Source organism: Symphalangus syndactylus, chromosome 4, assembly GCF_028878055.3.
Source record: "Symphalangus syndactylus isolate Jambi chromosome 4, NHGRI_mSymSyn1-v2.1_pri, whole genome shotgun sequence".
Lineage (NCBI taxonomy): Eukaryota > Metazoa > Chordata > Mammalia > Primates > Hylobatidae > Symphalangus > Symphalangus syndactylus.
In genome coordinates, this window is record NC_072426.2 from 5,059,252 (window position 1) to 5,082,588 (window position 23,337).

The window sequence follows — 23,337 nt, forward strand, 5'->3', positions numbered from 1 at the left end:
AGAATGTCTACAAATAAAAACTACACAGAAGAATTGTGTGAAACTTCTTTCTGTTCTGTTTGTTCAACTGAAAGAGTTGAACCTTAGTTTTGATTGAGCCGTTCTGAAACACTCTTTCTGTAGAAAATGCAAGTGGAGATTCGGAGCGCTAAGAGGGTAATAGTGGAAAAAGGAATGTCTCCAAATATAAACTACACAGAATCATTCTGTGAAACTTCTTTCTGATCTGTGCATTCAGCTAACAGAGTTAAACCATACTTTTGATTGAGCAGATCTGAACACTCTTTCTGTAGAAAATGCAACTGGACATTTGGAGCGCTAAGAGAGTAGTAGTGGAAAAAGGAATATATTCAAATATAAACTACACGGAAGCATTCTGTGAAACTTTTTCTGATCTGAGCATTCAGCTAACAGAGTTAAACCATACTTTTGATTGAGCAGTTTTGAAACACTCTGTCTGTAGAAAATGCAACTGGACATTCGTAGCGCTAAGTGGGTAATAGTGGAAAAAAGAATATGTTCAAATATAAACTACACAGAAGCATTGTATGAAACTTCTTTCTGTTCTGTGCATTCAACTAACAGAGTTGAACCTTACTTTTGATTGACCTTTCTGAAACACTCTTTCTGTAGAAACTGCAATTGGACATTCTGAGCGCTAAGAGGCCTCTATTGGGAAAAATAATATCTTCAAATAAAAACTACACAGAAGCATTGTGAGAAACTTATTTCTGATATGTTCATTAAGCTAACAGAGTTAAACCATACTTTTGATTGCGCAGTTCTGAACACTATTTCTGTAGAAAATGGAAGTGGACATTCGGAGCGCTAAGAGGGTAATAGTGGAAAAAGGAATATATTCAAATATAAACTACACAGTAACATTCTGTGAAAATTCTTTCTGTTCTGTGCATTCAACTAACAGAGTTGAACCTTACTTTTGATTGAGCCGTTCTGAAACACTCTTTCTGTAGAAACTGCAATTGGACATGCTAAGCGCTAAGAGGCCTACATTGGGAAAAAGAATATCTTCAAATAAAATCTACACAGATGCATTCTGTGAAACTTATTTCTGATCTGTAAATTCAGTTAACAGAGATAAAACATATTTTTGATTGAGCAGTTATGAAACACTCTTTTTGTAGAAAATGCAAGTGGAGATTCGGAGCTCTAAGTGGGTAATAGTGGAAAAAGGAATGTCTTCAAATATAAACTACACAGAATCATTCGGTGAAACTTCTTTCTGATCTGTGCATTCAGCTAACAGAGTTAAACCATACTTTTGATTGAGCAGATCTGAGCAATCTTTCTGTAGAAAATGCAACTGGACATTTGGAGCGCTAAGAGCGTAGTAGTTGAAAAAGGAATATATTCAAATATAAACTACACAGAAGCATTCTGTGAAACTTCTTTCTGATGTGAGCATTCAGCTAACAGAGTTAAACCATACTTTTGATTGAGCAGTTTTGAAACACCCTGTCTGTAGAAAATGCAACTGGACATTCGTAGCGCTAAGTGGGTAATGGTGGAAAAAAGAATATGTTCAAATATAAACTACACAGAAGCATTGTATGAAACTTCTTTCTGTTCTGTGCATTCTACTAACAGAGTTGAACCTTACTTTTGATTGAGCCGTTCTGAAACACTCTTTCTGTAGAAACTGCAATTGGACATTCTGAGCGCTAAGAGGCCTATATTGGGAAAAAGAATGTGAACAAATAAAAACTACACAGAAGAATTGTGTGAAACTTCTTTCTGTTCTGTTTGTTCAACTAAAAGAGTTAAACCTTAGTTTTGATTGAGCCGTTCTGAGACACTCTTTCTGTAGAAAATGCAAGTGGAGATTCGGAGCGCTAAGAGGGTAATAGTGGAAAAAGGAATGTCTCCAAATATAAACTACACAGAATCATTCTGTGAAACTTCTTTCTGATCTGTGCATTCAGCTAACAGAGTTAAACCATACTTTTGATTGAGCAGATCTGAACACTCTTTCTGTAGAAAATGCAACTGGACATTTGGAGCGCTAAGAGAGTAGTAGTGGAAAAAGGAATATATTCAAATATAACCTACACAGAAGCATTCTGTGAAACTTCTTTCTGATCTGAGCATTCAGCTAACAGAGTTAAACCATACTTTTGATTGAGCAGTTTTGAAACACTCTGTCTGTAGAAAATGCAACTGGACATTCGTAGCGCTAAGTGGGTAATAGTGGAAAAAAGAATATGTTCAAATATAAACTACACAGAAGCATTGTATGAAACTTCTTTCTGTTCTGTGCATTCAACTAATAGAGTTGAACCTTACTGTTGATTGAGCCTTTCTGAAACACTCTTTCTGTAGAAACTGCAATTGGACATTCTGAGCGCTAAGAGGCCTATATTGGGAAAAATAATATCTTCAAATAAAAACTTCACAGAAGCATTGTGTGAAACTTATTTCTGATATGTTCATTAAGCTAACAGAGTTAAACCATACTTTTGATTGCACAGTTCTGAACACTCTTTCTGTAGAAAATGCAAGTGGACATTCGGAGCGCTAAGAGGGTAATAGTGGAAAAAGGAATATATTCAAATATAAACTACACAGTAGCATTCTGTGAAAATTCTTTCTGTTCTGTGCGTTCAACTAACAGAGTTGAACCTTACTTTTGATTGAGCCGTTCTGAAACACTCTTTCTGTAGAAACTGCAATTGGACATGCTAAGCGCTAAGAGGCCTACATTGGGAAAAAGAATATCTTCAAATTAAAACTACACAGATGCATTCTGTGAAACTTATTTCTGATCTGTAAATTCAGTTAACAGAGATAAAACATATTTTTGATTGAGCAGTTATGAAACACTCTTTTTGTAGAAAATGCAAGTGGAGATTCGGAGCACTAACAGGGTAATAGTGGAAAAAGGAATGTCTTCAAATATAAACTACACAGAATCATTCGGTGAAACTTCTTTCTGATCTGTGCATTCAGCTAACAGAGTTAAACCATACTTTTGATTGAGCAGATCTGAACACTCTTTCTGTAGAAAATGCAACTGGACATTTGGAGCGCTAAGAGCGTAGTAGTGGAAAAAGGAATATATTCAAATATAAACTACACAGAAGAACGGCTCAATCAAATAAACTACATGACTATTAAAATGACCAATATCCAAAAGTCTGATGATACCAAAAGCTGGCAAATGTGAGGAGAAACGGGAACTTTTATTCATTGCTTGTGAGAATGCAGAATAGTACAGCTACTTTGGCAGTCAGTTTGGCAGTTTCTTATAAAACTAAACATACTCCTACCACACAACCCAGCAATTACATTCCCGGTATTTACTTAAAGGATTTGAAATCTTACATGCACACAAAAGCCTTCTTCCCATGAATGTTACAGGAGCCTTATTCATGATCACTAAAATCGAAATGTCCTTCAGGAAGTGAATGGAAAAATAAACTGTGGTATATCCAGGCAATGGAATAGTATTCTGTCAAGCTACAGAAGACACACAGGAACCTTTAAATGCATATTGCCAAGTGAAAGAAGCCAGTCTGAAAAGTCTACATACCGTATGATTCAACTACATGACCTTCTGGAGAAAGCAAAACTATGGAGACAGTAAAGAGATCAGTGGCTATTAGGGATTTGGAGGAGATTTGTGCAGTCTAAACATGTCATGTGCCAACAATGACGTAAAGATATGTGAGATAAAGTATGACGAATTCTATTGACAAACACACGCAATGGCTTCCATTTAACTGAGAAGAAACCATATACCTAGCACAAGTCTTTTTCTGTGCATTAACTTTTTGTAATACAACTATATGAAGTTATAGCCTATTTTATATATGAATAAAAGCATTTCCAAAGGTTAAGAAAGGGCACAGTGAGAGTGAGAAGCACAGTCTGGGTAGGCAGGTCAATCTAGTTTTCTATCTGTGCTTTAAACTGCTATAACCATCAACTCAATCTACTAATTTATCTTCTACATAAATTAGTAGAGGAAACGATGAACGGATGGAGCAAGGAAGAATTTTAGGAGAGTGAATCCATTATTCTGTATGACACTGTAATGAGGATTATTTGTCATTACACATTTGACAAAACCTATAGAATTCATAAGACAAGGAGTAAACTCTAATACAAACTACATACTTTAGTCAATAGTAATGTACCAATATTGACTCATCAACTATAACAAATGTACCACACTATTGCAAGATGTTAAAAATCGGGGAAATTGGGGTAGAGGCTGAGGATGACGTGTGAATGCTTATTCACTTCTTTCTACAAACCTAAAATTGCTTTTAAAGAGTCAATAAAAATTAAAACAAGGCAGGGTTTTCATGCAATGGAAAAAAACACACAACTTTAGTAAGTGACTCATAATTATGCTTATGCCACTTTGCTAGATTACACTTCATTAATAAATATAGTTTCATTCTTTATGTTATAAAGCAGAATAAAGTCAGATATCTAGAGAAATTGATTTTAATGATTAGAGTAAAAGCATTTTCACCTCCAACGTCAGAATGAGTTCTTCAGAATCAGTCCATTTTATAGTTAAATCAATCATTGATTTTAAAAAAATATTGAGAAAAACTTTAACTTCACTTTTTCCATCAAACTCAATGTCATGACAGCATTGTCATTTCAATCTAGGATTAAAACCTATTTCTGGACCCAGTGGACTTACTGTGATAGATTCTGAAAATGTCAGACGTTAAAGTCCAGTCTTTGATCTGCTGTCCTCTGCAGTTATCAAAAGGTCAGTTTATCCTGCTTCTTTTCTCTCTTTTTCATATATCTTGCACTTCAGCTTAATATTAGTATTAAGCTAAATTTCTTATTTTATTTTGATTGATAAAGGAAAACAGATTGTTTCAATACAGTTACTGAGAATAAGCAGCAAAACGTACTTATAAAGTACACAAGAGAGCTATAAGATAAAAAATTTGTTCAAAAAAAGATTTGGAAATTTTTATTGCATGAATGTTCAAATGGAAAGGAAAACTTTCTGGATTCTTTTTCCACCACACAGGAGTAGCAGCACTAAATTAGTGAATAATGTCCGTTCAATTGGTAGTTTTCATGTATTTCTGATATCAGAAATGGACTGTTAGTAACTAGTTTTAAAAGCAGAGCATTTTTGTGCATGGCATTCCCCTGAATTCCAAAGCCCAAACTTAACTTAGGCTAATTTCTCTCTGCTGGGAGCCCCATTAATTTCTCATAGATAACATTTCATATATATGCGGCATTCTGATGATGTAAAGGAATTCACAACTTATGGGCCTACAAGCCAAATTTAATCAATGGCTTGCTTCATATGGCTGAGAGCTAAAAATTGTTTTGGCATTTTGGAAGTGTTTAAAGAAGGAGAAGAAAGGGGAGAAGAAGAATGAGTAGATGAAGGAGAGACAGAGACTACATATGGCCAGCAAAGCCTATAATATTTACTGTCTAGTTCTTTACACAAAGAACTTTTCCAATCTTGAACAAAACACACACATTTTCGTTATGCCAAAAAAGGACTACAATAAGTCTTCACTTAACATCATTGACAGGTGCTTGAAAACTGGTCATAGGTATATATATTTATGGTCACGTGATGTTTTGATACACGCATACGGAGGGATAAATTGGGGATGGTTAATTGGTACAAAAATACAGTCAGCGAAACCCATTTTACCATAGGTTGACATCAAAAGAGTTCAGCTTCTATGGCTTTTGGTAACTAAAACGTCAACAAACTTGTAAATAAAGATCAAAACACTTCTAATATTAAATGCTGAAATAAATTTCAGCTATTCATACGTTTAAGATTAATAAAAGCTAGTAAAATCATTATTTACCTACTTATTTCAGTTTAGGGTTGCAGTTGACCGCAGCCTATCCTGTCAGCTCAGGACGCAATGTGGGAACCAGCCCTGGACAGGGTGCCGTCGCATTGCAGGTGCACTCACACATACCCACAGTTACTCAGACTGGGACCACATAGACACGTCAATCAACCTCACATGCACAGCCTTGGGAAGTGAGAGGAAACTGGAGCATCCAGAGAATATCAATGCAGACATGGGGAGAATACATAAGCTCTACACAGACAGTGAACCCCAATTGGAATCAATTTGTTTTTTCTCATCAACATCATAATGAAATGACATTGAATGAAACGTCGTTATTCAAAGACCTGTTGTACTCAGTTCTAAACATTTCAGAATTAAGAGATCTACACACATCCTCTTCTATATAATGGAGTGGGTCTCTTAAAATTTCCTGGCAACATACTCTTAGCCTGCCTAGGAAACACTTTAGAATACAACTGCATTATAATAAATTTTCATATTCTATTCATATCTTCATATTTCTCCCTCTACTTATTAAGGTATAGTCTTGTATATGTAATCCTTCAGTTCCTGAACAAGGTGAACATATGATCTCATGATGTGTGTTTTAATTTCTTAACTTTGTTGAGATTTGGGAATGTGAGGATGATGGAAAGGAAAGAAAGGAATTCAGCAGCTATAAAAGAAATCTGACCTTTAATTTTTTTATTGAATTTGTTTCTTGTTTTATTTTTCCTTCCTTTGCACAAATGAGAACTTCTAGTTTTACAAAGGGTACCATCAACTTTAGGACAAAAATTTGTATTTGTGGCATAACACAAGTTGGAGACACAATGATTTAGAGATTGCATATCAATTTTATCAAATAAATGTGATAAAGTAGGTGATATGCACACACACACACATTTGTAGTGACAAAACCATTGACACAGATACCCAGATGGCACTTAATGTACTTTCAGCCTTAAATTCTTTCTCAAGGACAAGCCATTTGTTTGCAAATGATTTAGCATTCAAAAATGATTAAACACGGGAAAAAATGCATTGCACATAAAGTTCAGATTACAAGTGAATTAAAGTCACACTAATATAACTATAATTTATAATGAATTCAAATGGCTTTCAGAAGGGTCATCTGTGGAAGGTGAAGAGCAATCTGAATTTATTTTTCTGGTAACTGGTCACAGCAATGTTTTCTAGACTAGTGAGTGAGTGCTCATACAGCACCATGTGTGTTCAACAACACATAAAGTTGGATGACAAAATCTACTTTAGTGAGAAGGTAGCTATTTCCAGGGGCACCAATAGTAATGTCAGTTTTGAGTCTTGGGTTTGCTTTTGTTTGTTTACAAGGCGATGAAATGTTTAAGGAAAAAATAAATTCTACCAATCCATGTTGAGTGAACATTTCAATCCTTGTAAAGACCAAAGTCAGCTGCCACCATGCCATGCAAACCTTATAGTACATGACATGTTAAATCGGTAACCTCGAAAGGGACTTCTGAGAAGCTATGAGTAAAAGGCACATACAAAATGCCTCTGAGATGAATTCACAAATGAAATGGAAAAGGATAACTGTGTACATCCAAGAAGAATAGTAATTAACAGAAAACAAGAACACTTCTAAATTGAAAGAATCCCTAAAGTAAAAGAAGACCAAAGAAAAAGAAATAAAGATGAGAAGTGAAATGAGGCGGAAATGGTGAGCGACAAGGAGATACACTGAGAAAAAAAGTAGCTAAAGTTAGTGTGTTATTATTTCAGCAAAATTAAGTATATCAATACTGAGAAATATGACTTGAAATAGATTCAGTACCTCAAGCAGAAACATAAACAAATAACATCTGGGTTTTTCTTTTGATAACCAGTATTTTAAATACAAAAATCTAAAAATTTTGTCTTTGTGTAAGAGTTACACATTTATCATACCAATCAATAACAAAAAGGCGCTATAAATACTGTATGGAAATAAATGTCCTAACAGATGTTAACCAGACATCAGTCTTCACCGGTAAGGATTAGATTTGAAGGTGTTTGCAGATAATTAAAACTTGTTTTTATAACATAACTTAGCAGCTAAGTAGTATAATGAAAATGGGATATTCAAATTATAAGATATAAAATATTAAAGATAGAAGAACATGTTTATTTTTTCAATATAAATATTGTTACAGCTCAGAGAAACAGTATGAAATCTCAGGGCTCATGAAAGGCCACATTCTAGAGAGAGTGATTGACAGGTATGGTAATTCCCCTACAGCGTGGTGCCTGTTGTCATGGAGTAGCATGTCTCCTACAGGGTACTACCAGCAGGTTCATGTAGGAAGAGCCAATAGTCCATGTGAGAAACCCCGGAAGGCTAAAGATAGAAGGAAATATTTGTGCCACGTTGAAGAGCAAGTTCACCAGGTGAATTGGCATGTGGCTAGGGTACAACTTCCCATACATATATAAATAATGAAACACACAAAAAATTATCAGAAAAGTATTTTATTATTATTAGAGTCACGATTAGCACTCTCCTCATCAGGAGAGTTTTAGGTTTTTTTCTAGCCCTACTCTATACTTTTTAAACACAGTCTCCAAGTTTCAAAATAAAAGTTTCTTATTTTTAATTCAAATCTCAATTAAAATAAAACAAAAACCGAAAATGTAGAAGTTCCTTATTTTGACCATCTATATATCATACACAACAAAAAGACTGATAAAATTCCACTAAACACAACAGCTAGATCCGTATTCCCGTTACTGCTTAAGCCCATTCCAATAAGGATTTTATACCAAATCTGCCCTTGCCAAGGCTACCTGGGGCCTTCATTTTATTATTTGCAATGGACAATTTTAACTTCACATCCATGTTGGCTTCCTTACATCCTAGATGCACATACAGCCAGATTTTTTCCATCAGATGTGATTTGATCCTCCAAATTCGGAATGCCTTGATGACCTCCTCTTTATCTAAAGATCACTTTAAAAAGCCTGAAGTATTTGGCTCTTCCCTAAATCTTTGGCCAGATGTAATGTCATCCTCCCATTGGCTTTCTTTGTCCAAACTACATTAGCCTTATCTCAGATCTTCAAACAAGTTATATTTCCTGCCTAAGATCTTTCTATGAGTGAGTGAAAGGTGTGACGAAGATAGTTCCTCTTTGCCCCCAAAGGTTTCATTGATCACGCTGATAATGAATTTACTGTTATTTTAATCTCTTACTGTTATACTCAGGCTTAAATTCTCTACCCTACACACTTCAGTTGACATAATTTTAATTTCCACTGTGATGCTTCTCTCTCTTCTGTCAACACTCTCTCCTCACAGGGTTTCATCCAGATCAGGAGTCAGTAACATTTTTGACAAAGAGCCAGATAGTAAATATTGCAGGCTTTGTGTTGCCAAGAGGCAAATTTATGGAACTTTCCCTGCTGAAAAATTTCCCTGTATTTTACATTTTAGACTTATAAATGCCACACGTACTTATAACTCATGAGCCATACAAAAATAGGTGGCAGACCAGATCTGGCTCATGGGCTATAATAGTTTTCCAACCCCTCACCTAGATTCATGACTTTAGGCATGCTCTATAGGCTACGATGATCTAACTCACATCTCTAGCCAAGTCAACTTGTCAGTGCCTACTTGATGTCTCCACTTGGATTCTAACTAGCGTCTTAATTTAAGATTAAAAAATGTAAAATCAATCACACATACGCACCTACCCACACCTCTGTCACTTGCAAACTGCCTCATGTCATCAAGACTTTGCCATATCACTAAAAGTGACCATAATCCCCCATGTCCCTAAATCCAAATACCTTGATATAATTCTTGCTCAGTAAATTCAACCATCTTCAAATCAACTTCCAATCTCAACTGATTTTCTCCAACTTTATTGCTACACTCATAATCCCAACTACCATCATCCTTCAACTGGACAGGTGCAATAGTCAGCTAAATGAACCCCCTTCCTTCACTAGTGTACCCTTCCACAATAGTACACCCTCCTAAGAGCTAACCTCATCGTATCACACATCCATCATACACTTTTCAATGTAGTTAATTTATATTCACATTTTGATATAAGATCTAGATTTGGTCCCTGAGAACACTCATGTAATCTCTCTCCATGCTCTTCCTTCATGGACATTCCAGCCAAACCGGCCTTCTTTTCTTTGTAAGAAACTATCAAGCTCTCTTTTTAAATTACAGAATCTTTATATCTGCCCTTCTTTCTGCTCAGAGCACCCCAGATCTTCAAAGTACCTTCCTCTTTGTCTTCACTCAACTCTCAAATGAAATATTACCTCCTCAGAGAGAAAAATGCTCTGAAATACCTACAGCCAGATCAGTGCCTTCCTCCTTGACAGTTTTACTCAGCCATGTTATCACATGTAATCTTCTTCGTAGTAGTGTACTTTATAGCCCTTCACACCATTGCCTTTTTTAGGTATTTGTATGTCTTCCTCCTCTTTCCCTCCTCACTACAGTATAGCCAATTGTGTCTTTGCCTTCTTCACTGCTATATCCCCTAGTGCCTGGTAGGCTTTCTATAAACAGCCATTTATTGACTTATTGACTACATGTATATGCTAATCCTTTTTACTAATTGTTGTTACACTATAAATTTCTCTTCTCCCTCTCTTCGCTTCCCTCTTCTCATGTCCCTTGATGCTTCCTACTCAATATTAACATGGACATCATTTTGTGTCTTCAGCATTTCTCTTTTCATTATATTATGATAGGTTAATTTTCCTAAGAAAACACTATTTTGACAAAAGCAAAGCATTAAAGTAAAGCAGCATAGGATCAATTTTTTCCTATTGAAAAGGAAACACCATCTTTCCGAGAAGACAATTCCACCAGGAAACAAAAAAAAACACACACATTTCCGGTAAGTCCTAGTTCCCAAGACTTGAAGCCAGTATGTTTTTCCACTTTCAAGTATCCTTGACTGTAGAGATAAAAGGTATCCACTTAGAGATATTAACTCATTACCACTGCCTAAATTTGGTTTCCAGAAACACAACTTAATATGACATCAATGGATGTGATAATCATTTGAAAGTAGCTTTATCAAAATCATCCAACAGAACAAGTTACTTTCCTAATTAGCATCCTCGGTTAAATACCTAAATCTGATGAATAATAAGTTATGCATTATGCTAAATTGCATTGGCTCACTATCTTAGAATGCTTTCAAACTAATTAAAAATGAGATATTCAGTGATGAGAAACATAAAAAGATAAAAACCTATTTCAATCAGTTTAAATTAGAATTTAACATTTCTTCAATACGCTCTTTTGTAGTCAATTGCAAGAGTAATAAAGCAAAATTATTGAGTCTATAATAGTGACCGTTCAAAATTCATAGTGAATTATTAAAAAGAAAACTAAGGTCCCTGCCAACTTTCCACCTCACTTCAAAGCATAGCCAAGGTCATTACAACAGCAAGTAAAAGACTCCACACAATTCCCACTTCTTCGCCTCTATACTGTTACTTCTGGAATCTTCTACTGCTCCAAATTGTGTGTTTGCTCCAGACTCAGCAGTTCTCACCACCTTGTTCTTCCAATTGCCATCTTCTCTGTGCGGCCTTTCTTGACTACCCAGTTAAAAATTATCCTATCAAAATTATCTGATCCCCATCCAGGATTACTTTTCACCATCTAACTTACGATACTTTGCATATTTATGTGGCTCATTGTCTGTTATCTGTCTCCCTAAGTTAGAATGCGAGCTTCATGATGGCAGAGTTTTGGTCAATTTCCTTCACTCAATAATTCCTGACCCAAAGTAAACACTTCATAAGTATTTTTTGAATATACTAATATATAGTCCGAATTATCAAGGAACTTATAAATAAATAAAGACACAACCCAGCATATAGTGCAGCTTGAGAAATGTTGATAGTGTGGTACAGGAGGAGGTATGTAAACTATGAGAAGCAACAGTTAAATAAGAAGCAATCCAGAAAGACACACAGTGTGGGTGACATCTGAGTTAAAGGACAGAAGGTAAGAAGATAACCAGATGGAGAAAAGAGAGGAAGATCTTACAAACAAGCATCAGAAGTTACCATAAGAAAAGCAAGTACAAAATCATCAGAAGAAAAACAATTGCATCCCAGTTATTACCACAAACATAATTAACTATGAAAACCCAGAACAGTTCATGCTTTGATAATGCTAAAGTTGATACGTAGATTAAGATGTGATATAACAATCTGCAAATCTTAGTTTTCAGAAAACCTTTTTAGGCAAGATATGATGATTTAAGGAAGAAAAGTTGCTGATGGATGAGGCATGTTGTCCCTTAAAGACAAACACTATGAAGACTGCGTACAGCCTTTATAATGGAAAGGTGCCACGTTTTTTCTTTTTTAAGTCCTTGGAATCTCAGTTGGCAACTTTGAAATTCATGTGTAATTCATGAGTTTTTTAAAAGAAATGTAATAAGTAACACAAGTGATTCTAGAGCTTGTCTTTAGGCTGAGGTAGATATTGGCATTATAAATTGAAGTGCTAGAAAGGAACAATAAGAATTAAGAATAAGCAGTAATTTCTGCCAAGATCTGTGGCACCCAGTCTCACACATAAGGCTTTTTGGAATCTCTTGGTTTCCAAGGTTCAGGCTCTCATACTTTAGTTTGTACATAAAGGACTTAAGTTATTCTTAAAGCACAGTTTTAGCACTTCACACCAGGAGATGGTTATGAGACTGATCACAGGATAAAGTGAAATAGGATGTGTGCCTACTTGTAGAAGGAACCTCGTTCCTTTTGCCATTCTATTCCTACTTTTCTGGCAGGAAAGTCCTAGAAAAAATTTCATATACAGATTAATTTTAAACAATTTACATTATATTTTACTATTAATAGCTTCTAGAATATCTTAGCTTAGGCTGGCCCTGGTGGCTCACACTTGAAATCCCAGAATTTTGGGAGGCTGAAGTGGGCAGATCAACTGAAGTCAGGAGTTTGAGACTAGCCTAGCCAACATGGTCAAACCTAGTCTCTACTAAAAATCCAAAAATTAGCCGGGTGTGGTGATGCGTACCTGTAATCCCAGCTACACAGGAGGCTGAGGCAGGAGAACCATTGAGCCTGGGAGGTGGAGGCCGCAGTGAGCCAAGATTGTGTCACTGCACTCCAGCCTGGGCAACAGAGCAAGACTCTGTCTCACAAAAACAAAAAACAAACAAACAAAAAAAGAGTATCTTAGCTTATATATTTCTCACATCTGATCCTACCACTTTACTTCTTTTTTCCTGTTTATACCAATTATTTCTATTCCTCTTTACATATAGGCAGAAAGATAAGACTAAAATGTGTCATAGACAATGACATCTAGTAAATTGACGTATTCTTCATGTTTAATTCCACAACAGATTTCAAATACAACCAAAATCTCCAAATAAAATCTTAATTCTAAATTGAGTGCTTGTACAGTCTTCAAATATGTTCAAATAGAACATCAAAGCTCAATAAAAATAGTTATATCACTTGGGATGGTGTTTAAAATATTTTTTCCTAAATAAATTCAGCTTCAGAGGATGAGAAAACCTTCGTTAGGAGATGTTTTAAAGAACAAATTAAGTTAAATGTGAAGGAAATCATACTTTATTTTGTTGAATAGTAAGATTTTTTTGTTGCTATTGTGAATTAATGCCATCCAAATATTGAGTGATGTAATTCAATTTAGTAAAAGAAAAAAGTCTAAATTATCAACTTCTTTCCTTATAAAAATGAAATATGCTATAACTTGCATTTTTTCCATGGCAATGACCCTGATGATCAGAGAGGTTAAAACCTAAAAACATTTAAAATCATCTAATCTAAATTATAAAAAAGAAATCCCTTTCTTCAGAAAAAATAATTTTTTAAGGAAGCACTCATAAACAAATCTCTACTAGTAGATATACAGCATACACATCTCTTACTATCTCCCATGCAGACTGCATAAAAAGGCGTGCTGGCTACTTTTAAGAAAACAACATTCAGATGTCTGGAAAGTATCTGAAATGCATGATTAATCTACACAGATAATTTTCTCAAGAAACCAAATTTTGAAGACAAGTAATTCAAAAGTCTATTGTCTATAAAGTAAATCCGCTGGTATACTTAAACTGCTGTAATCCTTTCTCTGTTTACCTTATAGTGTGCACCTCTCAAGCTATGGGAATGCATGTCTTCTCTAAGAAGAGCTGACTTCTTTTGTAGGAAAAAGCTGTTGGAAATGACTGTTAGGATTTCAAATGTTTGGGAGTGTGTATTCATGTGGGTTTTACGTGTTGAATATTTGCATTTGTAATTTTAAGATGCTTAAATCAAAAACTAAAATGACCTATGCAACATAATTCTGCCATAGGATAAATTAAATTCAATTAAATGTTCCCATACAAATTATTATCTACCACAATGTAAAAATATTTATATATCACAAAGATGTAAGAAACACTGACTTCTATTATACAGCAGAGTTCAATTTCACTACTACTTAGCTTGATGATATTTTAAGGTCATGTCTCTTGGAATACACATTCAATATTCATTGCCAAACGTCTGAGCTCACCTCTCTTGAAGCAATATTCAATTATCAAAGGAAAATAATTTACCAAGCAACCTCACAAAACACAAACTCTAGGTAGCATCAAGGTTTTTCAAAGTGATTATTCCTTACTGGTCGAGATCCTAAGATATTAAAACTCATAGATCACATGATCTGAGATTTTCTAATTGAAAAGCTGTAGCTGTAAACCTTTCATTCAAAGTCGGATACTACTTTCAGCTGTCAAAAGAATTATGCAATCACTTAAACTTCTGGAATGAAAGAGAAAATGAAGGGAACAATAAAAGTAACTGAAATGCACTGAGAAATGAACATAAGGAACCAAATGGAGGCAAAGACAGAGAGAGAGAGAGAGAGGGCTGTTTATCTAACCTTCCCTTCTTGAGTGGGTTTTCTCTGATATCTCTAGAGAACAATTGGATGTGTAACAATGAAATACAAAACACAAGATACTGTCTTCGTATAATTACTTGTAATGATTCCAAGATGGCATAATTTGAGAACTTGCTAAATAGGACAACAAAGTGATCTGCTTTTCCAAAATTTTGCCCCTTAGCTTATATATTATTTCATGGTGAAGATCAATAAAACTGAAAATTGGAATTGCCAGATATTATCAGATTTTATTTTTTGAATGCTTAACAGCTGACCCAAAATCTGGTCATAAAAATGGAAGTTAAATTAAATTGTCCTCAAAATTTAAGTTTGCTACATTTGTAAGAACCACTTGCTTCTTCAAAATCTCAAACTTTCTCATATCTAGCAGCAAATTGAAATTAGGAATTTAAGCATGTAAATTCATCATGGAAACCAAATTGATTAAAATTTTCTGTGTATTCATGATAATGTTTAAAATTTCTGCTACATTTAAACCCTAAGTTAGTTACAAAAACCCTAAAATTATGCTTGTTTAAAAACTTGGGCTAACTTGCTTTTGAAAACATACTGACATATTCGTTCCATTCTTCTTATAATTATTTTTTTGTCACTCCCAAGCAGCACACCATTGTATATATCCCCAAAACGGCACTTCTTTGTTAAAGCCATTAGGACAGAAATATTTTTGAGCCAGATGCAATGGCTCATGCCTGTAATGTCAGTACTTTGGGAGGCCTAGGTTAGAGGACTGCTTGAGGATAGGAGTTTGTGACCTGCCTGGGCAACATAGCAAGACCCAGTCTTTACAAATGAAATGAAAATAAAATATAAAATAAACTGGCTGGACAAAGTAGTGCACACCTGTGGTCATAGCTACCAGGAGGCTGAGATGAGAGGACCATATGAACCCAGGAGTTTGGGGCTGAGAATGAGCTATGACTGCACCACTGCACTTCAGCCAGAACTATGGGTTGGTGAGTTAGAAATAAGTTCTCAGTTCTGAATATAATAACTGCTCCTGGCACTCCCCAGAATGAGCTGGGTTTTCTTTTGCCTCTCTATAGTCCCTCTTCCTCAGGAAATACCCCCATGGTTCTGCCCGCTGTGCTATTAATTACACCAATGCTTATTATATGTCAGTTCAGTTTTATCTAGATTCTCCCAAAGTCAGTGCTGAACTTAGTTGTTTGAAAATGTATATATTGTAATAGTTACCAAAAAGACCAAATACAGCTAGATATTTATGCTATTTGTTTTATTTCCATCGTAGGTATATTTCCTTTTAAAATTCATATATATCTTTCTCTAAGGATTGTCTCCGTTTTCAGATGTTAAGCACTTTCTCATGCACACACCACCTAAGCAGCAAAGACAGAGTCCACGTCAGGGAATGTCACATTCAGGATAAGTACCTATTATTCTGTAACTCAGAAGTAGGAAAATGGATGTCCTCAAGCAGATGCTTTTCTTGACAGATACAAAAATTTGACAAGGATCACTGACTGACTTCCAACCCACCATTCATCACTTTTATCTTATTTTGACCCTAAGGGTCCCAGAGGGATAATGGCACTACATTCCTATTTAGAATTCAGATTTCAGATTGCATTTCTTATATCATTGTTTATAAGTAGTGGTTGCACACAGTCGCGATAATACTATGACATTAATCTACATTCCTCGTTAAATCGATTTTTGTCTTCCGTTTTTGAGCTTAGCTACAATTTCTCACACGGTTTCTCTAGGAAGATTCCTCAATGACTGAAACATTTAGAACATGGTCGATTCATAAATACGACACTGGGATTCCCCAATGACTGAAACATTTTGAACATGGTCCATTCATAAATACGACACTGGGATTCCCCAATGACTGAAACTTTTAGAACATGGTCCATTCATAAATATGACATTGGGATTCCCCAATGACTGAAACATTTAGAACATGGTCCATTCATAAATATGACATTGGGATTCCCCAATGATTGAAAAATTTAGAACATGGTCTATTCATAAATATGAAGAGCTTGTGTAGAAAGTATAATTTACTTATCCTATTATGCTTAAGAAATTATGTGAAATAATGTGAAAATAATCTTAAAACATTTGCATGCATATTTGCTGCAAGAGTCATCTTTCATTGATACTTAATCATAATCATGGACATGGTGGGTCCCAATAACCAATATTTAATGCAAGACTGTAAATTTAATAGAGAGAAAACCTTATTTATAAATTTTCATGTGTTCTTTTCTTGACAATAAGGAGCTGTGAGATTTGTATTTTAAAAGATACTTAGTAATAAAAACTTTAATTTTTAAAACTTTTATTTTTAAATTCTGCTTAATTGCATAAAAGTTAAAAGGTAATATTTAATATTTAATGAGGCTTATTGAGCTAAATGATGATATGCAGCTTGGGTTATACTTGCAATTATAAGATTTGCTCATTATACCTAAGCAATCTCCTTCACTCAATCTAGCTACCACTAAGGAAGCAAAATTCCCTGAATCATAGTATCAAAGCATTCCATTATGTTTTCTATTAAGTTGTTTTGTTCTTTGAATCATTGTCTATTTTAATTTATCCTTTTAGAAAGAAAACAAATTACTTAACTTGCATTTCCCACTAGAAGCTTCACTACAGCTAGACTTGGAATTGATTTCAGGCCATTTTTTAATAAATGATGGTCCCTAGTGAAAGATAGAATACTTGAGCCATCAATATTGAGTAAATAAAAGGGTTTGGGTAAATAAGAGAGAAGATACCTATTTTTCTCAAATATTTTAAATATCTAATAACCTATTCCTCATCTAAAACAAGCCACAATTACTGGAAATGATGGTCAGAGGAAGGTATTAGCAACCCTGTGTAATACTACATGTCATGTTGGATCACTATTACAGAGAAACAGTTGTCATGCTGCATTTTAGTAATTCTACACATCACCAGAGAAATAGACAACTCTTATAGCCAAAGAAATCCAACGTAGCTACTGTCTACATATTCTTGTTTTAGACCTTTGGTGAAAAAAACTACTATGTGTATTGAATATATTTTACATTAGTTTTATCACAAAAGAAAAATGAGAATTCTATTAGATGCAAATACAAATTCTGAATGACAGGAAAGAAAAATTAAAATCAAAGCTGATCTTAATTAACAAAATGTATTATCTGCTTACATGTATATACAACTGTTCATATACAAAGGCACAGATGCATTTGTGGTTTTGAAAAAATATCTATTTCATTTCAAATCTTCAGTGAACAATATTACATATGGCAAGAAAACTGATCTTTTTGAAGGATCTTTTAAAAAGTGTTAAACTTTATTAGATACTCCAAACTAGCAAAGCTCAACTTCATCACAATTATATAATAACACTGCACACTTTCAATTTTATCTGGAGAAATATATCTATCCCTTGAAATAACTCTGTAAACTTCCTGCTCACAGATTTCATTTCAAGCCTTGAAAATGCAGAAAATCAATGCTGAATATACTTGCCCCGAAAGGAAAAGAAAATTTCAGGGGTGTCAGGATGTTTTATCACATAAAGTACAGAATTGCAATTTGTATATGAGCAGGCAACACACCTCCAAAAATAATACAATACTTATCACAAAATACATTCACAGATACTAGATTTGGCACAAACCACTCCATACAGCTATTGATGAAATCAGTATTGAAAGCCTTATTCCAAAATCTATGGCCCTTTTCTACTCTCCAACTGACATTTCAGGATGCCACAACCTTGCAGCTCCACTCTCTCATTAATTTCCCCTAAATACCCTTGGCAGAAGAACGAGAAACGTCACATTTTTCATTTAATTTCTAAAGAACATCACATCCTTTAAGAATAGGTTCTTGAAATTTTAAAATGTTAAACATAAAAACCCTAAAGAGACAAACATCCAAAAACATAAAAACCCTAAACAGACAAACGTCCAAAAACTTTTCTTCAAAATCACAACAACTTTATATGCTACGTGTTCCTGTAAAATACCACATACACAAACTCACAGGCACACCCACCCACCCAAAACCCACACACTCGAATTTATATGGCCTCGTAATACCTCACATATATATACATGTCACCAAATGCAACAGAGACACACGCATATATATGGCCTCATAATACCTCACATATATATACATATCATCAATTACAACAGAGAAAAGCCAATTTCAGAAACATGGCTTCAATTTTGATGCATTTACTCACACTTAATTCTATTTCAATTTAACTGCAGAGATATTACAATACCCTGTAACAAAAACCTGACGGAAGATTGTAACAAATTGCTTAAACATCAAACCAAACACTAAACATAATTTCATCACAAAGTGAAATTCGCATCCAACTCGCAAAGAATTAGAAAATCCTTGCACTTACCTTGGCCTTGTCCATTCCCCAGATGACCCCAAAACACCACCGTCATCATCAACAGCCCCGGAGCCCACGTCCACATCCTTCTAGTGACACGCTCGTGTCTTCTGGCCATTGCATCTTAAACTCTGCATATTCAGTGGGGTGGATGTGAAAGTACAATAAATTACATTCTTAGAGAAATACACTACGACTCAAATCCCATATCCAATATGCACTGCGCATTTCTGAATTATCCTGCCTACAAGGAGGTACATTTGAAAATCATGCTTCCCTTTAGGGTTGTCATATTGATGATTAATACGAAAGCTCATTCATTTTTAATCTTTAAGCATTCATCTGAATTCCATTTTTAATATCATTTTCCAAAACAGGCCACTTAACCTATGAATGTTAAAAAGTACTCCCGATATACATATTGGAGTTCAGTCAAGCAAAAGCATGGTGTATGGACACTACTTAAGTATAACTTGATATTTAGGCAAATTGATGAATTTAACATACCATGTAATCTCTACATATATACAAAAGGACTTTTCAACACATTTATGTAAGTTTTGCATAAATACCCTTGAAAATATTCTCAAGTTTTAAGTGGTATTCTAATTATGTCAGTAATTTTAACTGAATAAAGAGATGCATCATGTGCAAAAACTAATCTTGTTTACTTAAAATTGAGAGTAAAATTAATTATAGAAGGTACAAAACACTTGTAATTTTGATTTCAGATATATGACCCACAGGAACCTTCATATATACAAATATTATACACATATATGACAATGTATATTTGAATGTTCATTTTGAAACTGCTTTTCATACTGATACATGAAAATACTTAAATGTCCACCAAAGCAAGGTTATTTATTCATACATTTGAATGATATACAGTAGCTCAAAAGAATAAACTTGAGTTGCATGTACTAATATGGATAAGTGTCCAAAATGAATAGTGAAGCAAAACTAGCAAATTTAATAATGATAAGTTCAAAATTACACCTTTCATATGTAAACATGTGCAATAGTTAAAACTATAAATTTTATGTTGCATAAATATATAATACAGTATAATAACGCATAAGAATGAGAAACACCTTCAAGACTAAAGTTAGGAAATTACAAGACTACAATTTAAATGGTTAGTAGGTGGAATTTTAAATCAGAGGTTACTCCTAAATCCCAATTTTTCCACAGTTGACAAAATAACAGAGTTAAGAAAAATAAACTTAATGATTTCCAGAATGAATGCTTTATTCAAAATGCTACGTAATTACAATTCTAATAAACTTGCAAGGGAATCCAGTCACCCAGAAATTTTTTATGCCTTTCTCCTACATCACGAAAGGGGAAGATTTAATTACCAACTTTGCATTACTTAACGTCAGACTCATAGTATCAGAGCTAAAGAGAAATTTAAGAAACACCTAACTCAACCTCTCCATTTTAAATGACCAAATGAGTTGAGAAGGTTACAATGACATTTCTAAGTTCATATGTAAAAACAGAATTTTGATGACAATGACAGTTTAAGTACTAATAAACACTCCTGGAAAAGTTACTGTAATCCAGGTTATTTTACTGGGCTAAATGCCTTACATTCTTTACCCAATTCAATTTTCACAGAAATCCTATGAACAAAGCACTTCCAAAATTTACCACTTCACAGCTAAGAAAACAAGGCTTAGAGAAATGCTACACGATCCCCTAGTCATGAGGTTAGTAGGTACCACTGTGGAGACTGAGGCAAAACAGGACGATTTCAAAGCCTATGCTCTGAACAAGTAAACACTAAGCAGGAATTTAGTTCTAGATCTCCCAGTTGTAGTCCAATAATCAGCCAAAAAATGGTGCTGAGAAGAGGGGAAAGAAAGATGTCTTGTATGTGGAGCCTCATGTATTTGATCCCAAATACATCTTCATATTGAAAATCATTAGAGCACAAGGCAAAAGAATTATTAGTTTGTTTCTAAAATCATCAACCTTTCCCAAGTTGAACATACAAATATATTTTATCATATATATACTATATGTGTGTATAGCGTGTGTTTATCTAAGTATTCCTGTGGTTTATATATCTGGATGTGGAATTACAAGTGTTTTGTGGTTTATTATATATTTATTATTATACTTTGAGTTTTGGGGTACCTGTGCACAATGTGCAGGTTTGTTACATATGTATCCATGTGCCATGTTGATGTGCTGCACCCATTAACTCGTCATTTAGCATTAGGTGTATCTCCTAATGCTGTCCCTGCCCCCTCCCCCCACCCCACCACAGTCCCCAGAGTGTGATGTTCCCCTTCCTGTGTCCACGTGTTCTCATTGTCTCCCTCTGTTGCTCTGGCTGGAGTCAGTGGTGTGATCATAGCTCACTGCAGACTCCAAGTCCTAGGCTCAAGCGATACTTTTGCCTCGGCCTCTCAAGTAGCTCGGACTACAGGCACGCACCACCATCCCCGGCTAATTTTTTTACAGAGATGGGTCCCACCGTGTTGCTTGACTGGTCTCAGCCTCCTTAAGTCAAGGGATCCTCCCACCTGGACTTCCGAAAGCACTGAGATTACAGGTGTCAGCCACCGTGCGTTTTTTGATTTCTTCAATTAATTTTACTTATACACTTGATTACACAAGATTAATTTTGTGTACATAATGAATCTCTTTTGAGGTTTAAGTTACTGATTAATTAGAGTACCACTTAACAAGCGTGTCATCCCAGCACTTTGGGAGGCTGAAGTGGGCGGCTCACCTGAGGTCAGGCATGAGCCACCGTGCCCGGCTTACACACATTCTTTTCACTCCTGCTTGCAGATCTCTGTTCCCTTCTAATTCCAGTGGAACCACTTTCACTTAGTATCAAAATATCCAGATACACTCATCAAAGTGTAAATAATCCTCCAGCAAATTACCTTTGCAAATCTATTTTTATGTAATATTTCCTTAACTTCTTCTTACCTACATCCAGTAGTCATTTTACAAGGCAGAATTTTTTCTATTTTATATAGAACTGAGGCAGTATTTGAAAAAAATCTCAAAACACTCTTCAGGAAGGACTGGCATCTAAAACACCAGTTCCAATATATATTTCAGTAACATTTTAAAGGACAGATGCTTTTCAAAATGTTATTATAATTTAAAAAAATGTAACCTTCCTCTCTGAGTTCATGTTTATGGAAAACTAATATTTCATAAATGCCAAGTTACTATGATGTATTATCTAAATGCTGCCCCTGCCATTCGATAAATACAAAAATCATAACCTTCTAACTAACTTTGGTATTAGTCAACAACTGTGCTGATGAAAAGTAAAATCAATTCATTTAAAATAATTTTCCATGAACAAAATCAAGTAACTTGTAAGTAGTATGGTAGATGAACCAAAAAATAAAGTAACATTAACCAGAAAGACATGCCATGGACTTCTCTAATCTTTTTTTGGAACACCCTTTTCATGCATATGAAAATAAAAATTAAATATAAAATACCTACTTTATGTATGTACTTTTACTTGTGTCTATTGTCCTTTAAAGATTAAAATAACTCCTAAAGCCTGGATAGCTGAGCCCATTGTGCTCTTCTGCCCATAAAATAGATCGGATGTGCAGTGAAAGAGGTAAAACTTAGGCTTTCAGGTTAGTTATGACGACGGAAACACAATTCTATTCAATAGTGTTCATCTTGGTCTTTCAAATGTTTAAGGTCACAAGGCAAAAGAGAACAGACTTTAAGAATGTTCGTGTATTACTTCTCGTCTTACCCAATAGCTACATTAGTTCAATTAGGCCAGTGTTTTGGAGTAAACAGCACTGTGAAATGTGTCGTGGAGTCCGGAGGCTCCACCACCTACCTCCATGTAGTTGTTCTGTCCGATGGAGCCTAGAGTAATACCTTAGGAGATGCATTACATCTACAGGTACCAACCAGGAAGGGTAGTCTTGAATTAAATGGCTTTAGAACACGTTATAAGAGCAAATCGAAGCTTCTAGGTATTAGAACCACTTCAATCACAGAGCGTCTCTGGGTTCTATCTGTGGCCAGCATCAAGTATCTGTCTGCCCTCCCCGAATGCTTTCTCTCATCATGTGGATCTTCTAGATGGTCTTATTCTTCCCCAGCCAGCCAACTTGATCAACAAGCCTAGGTATATTAGATATGTATAAAGTTGGTTC